This window comes from Sarcophilus harrisii, chromosome 4 (genome assembly GCF_902635505.1).
Source record: "Sarcophilus harrisii chromosome 4, mSarHar1.11, whole genome shotgun sequence".
NCBI lineage: Eukaryota > Metazoa > Chordata > Mammalia > Dasyuromorphia > Dasyuridae > Sarcophilus > Sarcophilus harrisii.
The window spans coordinates 432974290-432981406 of NC_045429.1; the positions used below are offsets into that span (position 1 = coordinate 432974290).

General features: G+C 36.7%; 1 long non-coding RNA gene across 1 annotated transcript; it reads left to right on the forward strand.

Moving 5' to 3' along the window:
• The first annotated feature begins 1598 nt into the window (after positions 1-1598).
• On the forward strand, positions 1599-6299 carry LOC116423453. Its single transcript, XR_004234070.1, has 3 exons — positions 1599-1862; positions 1955-2053; positions 6265-6299. It is a non-coding gene; the product is annotated as an uncharacterized LOC116423453 (long non-coding RNA).
• Positions 6300-7117: the final 818 nt, after the last annotated feature.

Here is a 7117-nt window from a genome sequence, read left to right on the forward strand (position 1 = left end):
CCCTGGAAACACATCACTAACAGGCTTGTTTCTGGAAGTGCTGGACTGCCATAGCACTGAGACAACATCACCAGAGGGAAGGCTTCAGGATCTCCTGGCCCCATAATTCCTCTAGTAGTTGAGGATTGTGTTGAAACTTCAAGGTCCAACTCCCCCCTCCCCAAACTTCAAGAGCCATATACAGAATATGAGGACTTTGTGTCAAGACTTAAGAGCTGTGCTAAGACCTTGAACATTCTAATCACATATCTTTATTTTAGCATTGTTCTTCCCATTCCTTGATGCTCTGCCCAGTCTCATTACCCAATGGTTAGCTAGTTCTCAGACCTCCCCCAATTGCTGTCCCAATGATCCTCAATCTCTGATTGCCAAAGAGTGAACACCTTTCTCCAATATCTTCTGTCTACTCCCAGGTTCCTATTCCCTTTAATCCTACTCTTTATCAGTGTCCCAGTTGACATTTTCCTGCTAATTTATTATGCTTGTGGAATTTTCACTCCATAATTCACACATTTCTTTTCATTTTAGACCTCTTCCTCTCAAGCTCTTTCCACTTTCTGGCACTCACTTAGATCTGGCTCCATCTAAGTGGTGCTGCATCTCTGGCCATCCTTTCCAGTGCTGTTTGTTCCTTTAATCTTTCCCCTTTGCCATAGTCCCACACAGACCAGAATATTCATTGCCACTTTCCATACTCTTTTTAATACTGTCTTCACTTGACAACTTTTTTGTGATATTCATTTTAAACAAATTTATCACTCAATCCAGATCCTGATGTCTGTGATTAGCAGAATTCTCGCATCATTCTTGCCTCCTCTATAGCCTTCAAACTCTCCCAATCTCTTGACTCTTTTCCTGTAGCCTACAAACAAGTCCATCTCTCTCATTCTTAGAAAACCCTCACCATAGTTTTTTAGTCGATTCCCTAGGATTCTATAAATATAACATCATGCTTGTTGATAGTTTTAGATAGCAGAATCTATCTTCTTGAAGTCTTTGCATCATTTATTTATTTATTTTTTTTGCTTTAAGTTTTCATTTTTTATTTTTATTTTTTTTTATTTTTCTTTTATTTTTCTTTGCATCATTTAATATTGCTCCACTCTTCCCTCCTTTTCAAGGCACTCTGCCCTGGTTTTCCTCCTTTCAGCTTAACTATTTCTTCTTTGTCTCTGTTGCTGTATCATCATCCATGTCAAACCCACTAACTTTGAGTGTCCCTCTAAGGTTCTGTTTTGGGCTCTCTTCTTTCTTCCTCTATTCTTTCATGACCTCATTGTTTTCATGAGTTCAATTATTCTATACAAATGATTCCCACAGTGACATGTCCAGTCCTAGTTTCTTTCCTGAAATCCACTTCTGTATCACTACTGGACATTTTGACCTCTAGGTCTCTCTGAAAGAGAATCTATCTCCTCCTCCTGAACTCTCTCTTCTTCACATTAAAACATAAGCTCTTTGAATGCAGTAACTATTATACTTTTCTATTTGTATCCTCACCCCTTAGCATAGTGCTTGGTACTTAGGAAGAACTTAGTAAGTGCTTCCTATATTTATATGACATGAACTTCCTGCTTTCACTGTCAAGGACACCATGATTCATCCAGTTACGCAGGTTGATGATCTCAGTGTCATCCTCAACCCCTTAGTCTTCCTTAGCCTACATATCCAATCAGTTGCCAAATCTTGTCGTTTCTATCTCTGCTACATTTTTTTTCCTCTACACTCACAAAGGCCCTGCCTAATTCACACTCTTGTCACTTCTTTCCTGGACTTCTGCACAGAGATGACACAGTGGATAGAACAGGAGGCAAAGAATCAGGAAGACCTTCGTTCACTTATGGACTCAAATACTTATCTGGGTAAGTCACTTAACCCACATTTACTTCAGTTTCTTCATGTTTGATTGTCCCCATACCTAGAATGTTTTCTCTATTTTACCTCCACCTCTTAGAATCCTTGCTTTCCTTCAGACTCAGCCTACCTCCTGCAGGAACCTGCTCCTGGTCCTTCCTTCTCCTTGACACTAACTTCTATTGCCTTCATCTTTAAGGTAAATTTGTATCAACCTCGTATATACTTATACATATCCATATTAACTTTCTCATTAGAATGTAAACTTCTTAAAGACAAGATCTGTTTTGCTTTTGACTTTGTATCCCTAGTGTTTAGCAGATTACTTAGCACAGAGTAGTTTCTTAATAAATGCTACCTGATCGGTTAATTGACCAAAGGAAATAAATTGTTCCTATGTAAAGCCTCCTGCTCATTCTAAAGATTCAGCAGAATCTGAAACCAAAGGCAGTATAGATTATAGCAAATTAGCATCTAGCAGAGCAGTTTCCAGACCTTAACAGCAGAGCAATATCAGAAATTATAAACCAAGGTCTGCAAGCAGAGCATGAAGACATTGACAGATCTGTAGTTTCAGGGGTGTAAGCTGTCCCTCATTAAACGGGCAAGGAATAAACTTATTCCTAATGTTCATATGCCTCTCCCATGTTTACACTGGCTTAAGGATTTCTTATGTGAGAATGAACCCCAAGTTTATGAGAGAGATGTTTTGTTGCTACTTTTCTATTAATCCATTTTAGTAAGTTTACCTTGATAATTTGTGTTTTCTGGCTGATTATTAAAAGTAAACACATCAATAGGAGCTTGTGAACTATAGTTTTAGGAATATGGTTCCAGAGAGTACTTGGAATCTGGCATAACCATTCTGTAGAACTTATCCTGCAAGAGAGTCCTAAGGTGCTTTATTTGAAAACCTGCTTTATATCACTCTGTTAGGAAGAGAAATCCTAATTAAAACATCTCTGAGGTTTCACCTCAACTCTGCAAAAATGGCAAAATTACTCAAGTACTCATAATTGCAATTCATCCATAACTGCCATTGTGTTCACTTCTCATTTGTATTCTCCCAGAAATTTTGTCACAGATTTATCCCATTTGGGGGGTCTGATTAACTTTCTCCTGGCTTTGCAACAAAACAAAACAAAAACAAAAACAACCTCCCCCCAAAAACAAACAAACAAACCAGTGATGTACTAAGGTTGGCATTCAATGTAAATGGCAACTGCAGGTATGTCAGTCAACAAACATTATTAATTCCTAAATCAATCAGTTAATTGATTTGTCTTCTTACCCAGGGTTATAAAACAAGTTTGTGGTAGAGAAACTATGTCAAACAGCTACATTGAATCAATTTGAACAGGAGGAGAACGCTGACAAAAAATGAGAATAGTCTCTATTGGAGGGTCTAAAGGAAAGTGACCACAAATACATTATTGGTGAATTGGTCTAGCTACTTTGGATATCAATTTAGAATTTTGCAAGGAAAAAAACTAAACTTTTGACCCAGCAATCTCAGTACTGAGCCTCTACTCTCAAAGCAGATAAAAACATAAAGATCATATACCAAAAACAAAGAATTGGGGAAAAAACTTCCAGATTCTATCAGCTGAGGTCTGGTAGATCCCATCAGTTGGAAAGTCTTTAAGCACCAAACTGTGAAAAGAAAAACACCATCAAAATGTTGGCCAACGGTGACATATGTTTAACAACAATAACTTAATAGAAATTAAAATGTGATTAAGTACATAAAAGGAATATAAAGTACTTTGAAATGAGATGATGGACAAGTCACAGTCGCTAGATAAAGAAAAACTACATGGAAGAGATGGGGTTTCAACTGGAGATAGGAGGAAGAGCATTCAAGGTATTAAAAAACACTATGAACAAAAGTAATTTGTTCACTCATTGTTGAGTGAAGTGACCAGAACCAGGAAAACATTGTACATAGCAACAACAACATTTTGCAATGATCAACTATGAAAGACTTAGCTTCTCAGCAATGCAAAGATCTATTATGCCACAGTTCTCTTTTATTGCCCTGACTCAGTTTCCCTAATTATCCGGATCCAGTCCTGCCTCAGTTACCCTAAATGTTCTACCTGTGTTTATAATTGTCTGCAAAACCTCCCCTCCCTCTTAATCAGAATATTTGATAAGGATAAAACATCTTATGTTTTAGAATATCAGAATGCGTCTCTCCATCCCAACCTATAATAGATACCATCTCATCAAGATGCCTCTCCCCATCTCAGGGGTGCCTCCCCCATTATGTTATTCCCCTCTCCGATGCTCACTCCACCCTGTCAGAGTCCCGTTCCAGCTCTCAGCACCCTGACTTCACCCCTGCCTCAGTCTACCCCCTGAGTCTGAGCCATGTGTATATATCTCATTGAGAACTCACATTGTTTGCTGGATTCTTGGAGACTATAGTCTCATTCAGTCCTGGGACCAAACCATGGATCCATTTGATCCCAGTAAACCTCTCCCTTTTAAATAAATTATTAAATACTCTTTAATCTCTATCTTGCCTCAGTTTCTCCAGCAATACAGATCTAAGGCAATTCCAAAAGACTCATGATGGAAAATGCTATCCACATCTAAAGAAAGAACTATGGAGTCCGAATGCAGATCAAAGCATACTATTTTCACTTTTTTTGTTTGCTTGTTTTTTCATTCTCATGCTTTTTTTTTTCTTTTTTCTGATTCTCCTTTTATAACATGGCTAATGTGAAAAGATGTTCAAAATAATTGTTCATGTATAATCTATCAGATTGCTTGACATCTTGGTGGGAAAGGCGTGAGTGAAGGAGAAAAAATGGAAATCAAAATCTTAGAAAATGTTGAAAACTATATTTACATATAATTGGAAAAAAGTAAAAAAATTAGGTTGGAAAAAAATGACTTTGAGCAACTAAATCTTTTTAACTATTATAGATACATAAATTAAAAATAAAGGTCATATGAAGAAAAATGCTGAAAAACTTTCCAGAGTGACAAAGAAAACTTTTGGCTTACCTGAAGGAAAGTAGAGTGACAGAAGACTAGAAATTTAGATTTTTTCTCTAAGGTGAAGATTGTACTTCTATGGGTTTAGTCTTATTTGGAAGACAATAGGGAACCATTGACAATTTCAGACTAGTAAGTAGAAACTAGATAAGAATTAATGAGGCCCTGAATTATACTAGTGGCAGAAGAAAAGATGTGAAAGTTATTGCTGGGATGGATGATGGACTTGATGAATTAAAAAGGAAAGAAAACCTGAAAGATGATTGACATTATGAGCATAGAAAACTGAGACTAATAATAACTTGCATCTACAGAGTGCTTTAAGGTTTGAAAACGGCTTTGCAAATATCTCATTTTATCCTTACAACAATCCTGGGAGATAGGTGCTGTGATTATCCCCTTTTGATAGAGGAGGAAATTGAGGCAAACAGAAGGTAAGCCATGCCATTGAAAGAAATAGGGAAATTAGGAAAAGGAGTTGTATTTAAGGGGAGATAATGATTTGGATTTTAAATGTGTTGTACTAGGAGTGCCAATAAAAGAAGAAGAAACAAAGGGTCTGAACTTGAGAGAAAAGTCATTTCTTTGGTCATTGCTTTTAATTCTGCTCTCTCGGATCCTAATACAAATCTTTAGGCATTTTCCATCCCACAAACCTAGAAACTCTCCCTCCTTAACTTCTACTGCTGACTTTTCTGGCTTCTACAGGAACAATAATTTATTACACTGGTCAAGAACAATTATTTTGCTGTTTCAATCCAACTTTATGTGATTAAAGGTTGTCTACACTAAAAAATTTGATCCCAAGAACTAGAATGCTAGAATGCTGAAAATGATTATGAGTTATTGGGAATTTCCCCAGGTCTTGGATCCATCCAAAGCATTGTTTTGAGTTTCTATAACCAGTACTTGCAATGGATCTTATCCTTGCTGTCCTATTCTATTATGATTTGGCTTCAACCAATTTTATTGAATGTTTATAGTTACTCATCTATCTTGATCCATCTCTGTACAGGTGAGGATTGTGAGGGTATAAAAAAAAAAAAGCAAAAGAAACTTCCCGTTCTCAAGTAGCTTAACATCTAGAGGGAGAGAAAATGTGTAAACAAATGTATAAAAAGCAACCTATATACAAGATAACAAGAAAATGATTAATAAAGGAAGGTACTAAAATTAAGAGGGATTAAGGAAAGCTTTGAGCAAAGAATAGGATTTTATTTGGGATTTAAATGAGTGTTGTTCCCAAAAACAAATCCCAAAAAGTCTAAAATAGTTTTAGAAATTTATTAGATCATTCGGTAGAGCAGGGCTTCTTAAACCTTTTCTATTCACAATTCCTTTTTTTTTTTTTTTTTCTTCTTCATTACCTTTTCTTGTTTAAAAAAATTTATCGAATGTTGGAAGGGATGTGAGAAAACTGGGACATTGATGCATTGTTGGTGGAGTTGTGAAGAAACCCAACCATTCTGGAAAGCAATCTGGAATTATGCCCAAAAAGTTATCAAACTGTGCATACCCTTTGATCCAGCAGTGCTACTACTGGATTTATACCCCAAAGAGATACTGAAGAAGGGAAAGGGACCTGTATGTGCCAAAATGTTTGTGGCAGCCCTGTTTGTAGTGGCTAGAAACTGGAAAATGAATGGATGCCCATCAATTGGAGAATGGTTGGGTAAATTATGGTATATGAATGTTATGGAATATTATTGTTCTATAAGAAATGACCAGCAGGATGAATACAGAGAGGTTTGGAGAGACTTACATAAACAGCTGAGTGAAATGAGCAGAACCAGGAGATCATTATACACTTCACTTCAACAACGATACTGTATGAGGATGTATTCTGATGGATGTGGATTTCTTCCATAAAGAGAAGATCTAACTCAGTTTCAATTGATCAATGATGGACAGAAGCAGCTACACCCAAAGAAAGAACACTGGGAAATGAATGTAAACTCTTTGCATTTTTATTTTTCTTCCCGGGTTATTTTTACCTTCTGAATCCAATTCTTTCTGTGCAACAAGAGAACTGTTCGTTCTGCACACATATATTGTATCTAGGATATACTATGGCATTTTTAACATGTATAGGACTGCTTGCCCATTTGGGGGAGGGAGTGGGGGAGGGAGGGGAAAAGTCGGAACAGAAGTGAGTGCAGGGATAATGTTGTAAAAAATTACCCAGGCATGGGTTCTGTCAATAAAAAGTTATAATTTTAAAAATAAATAAATACATATCCTACAACTTTGAAAACAA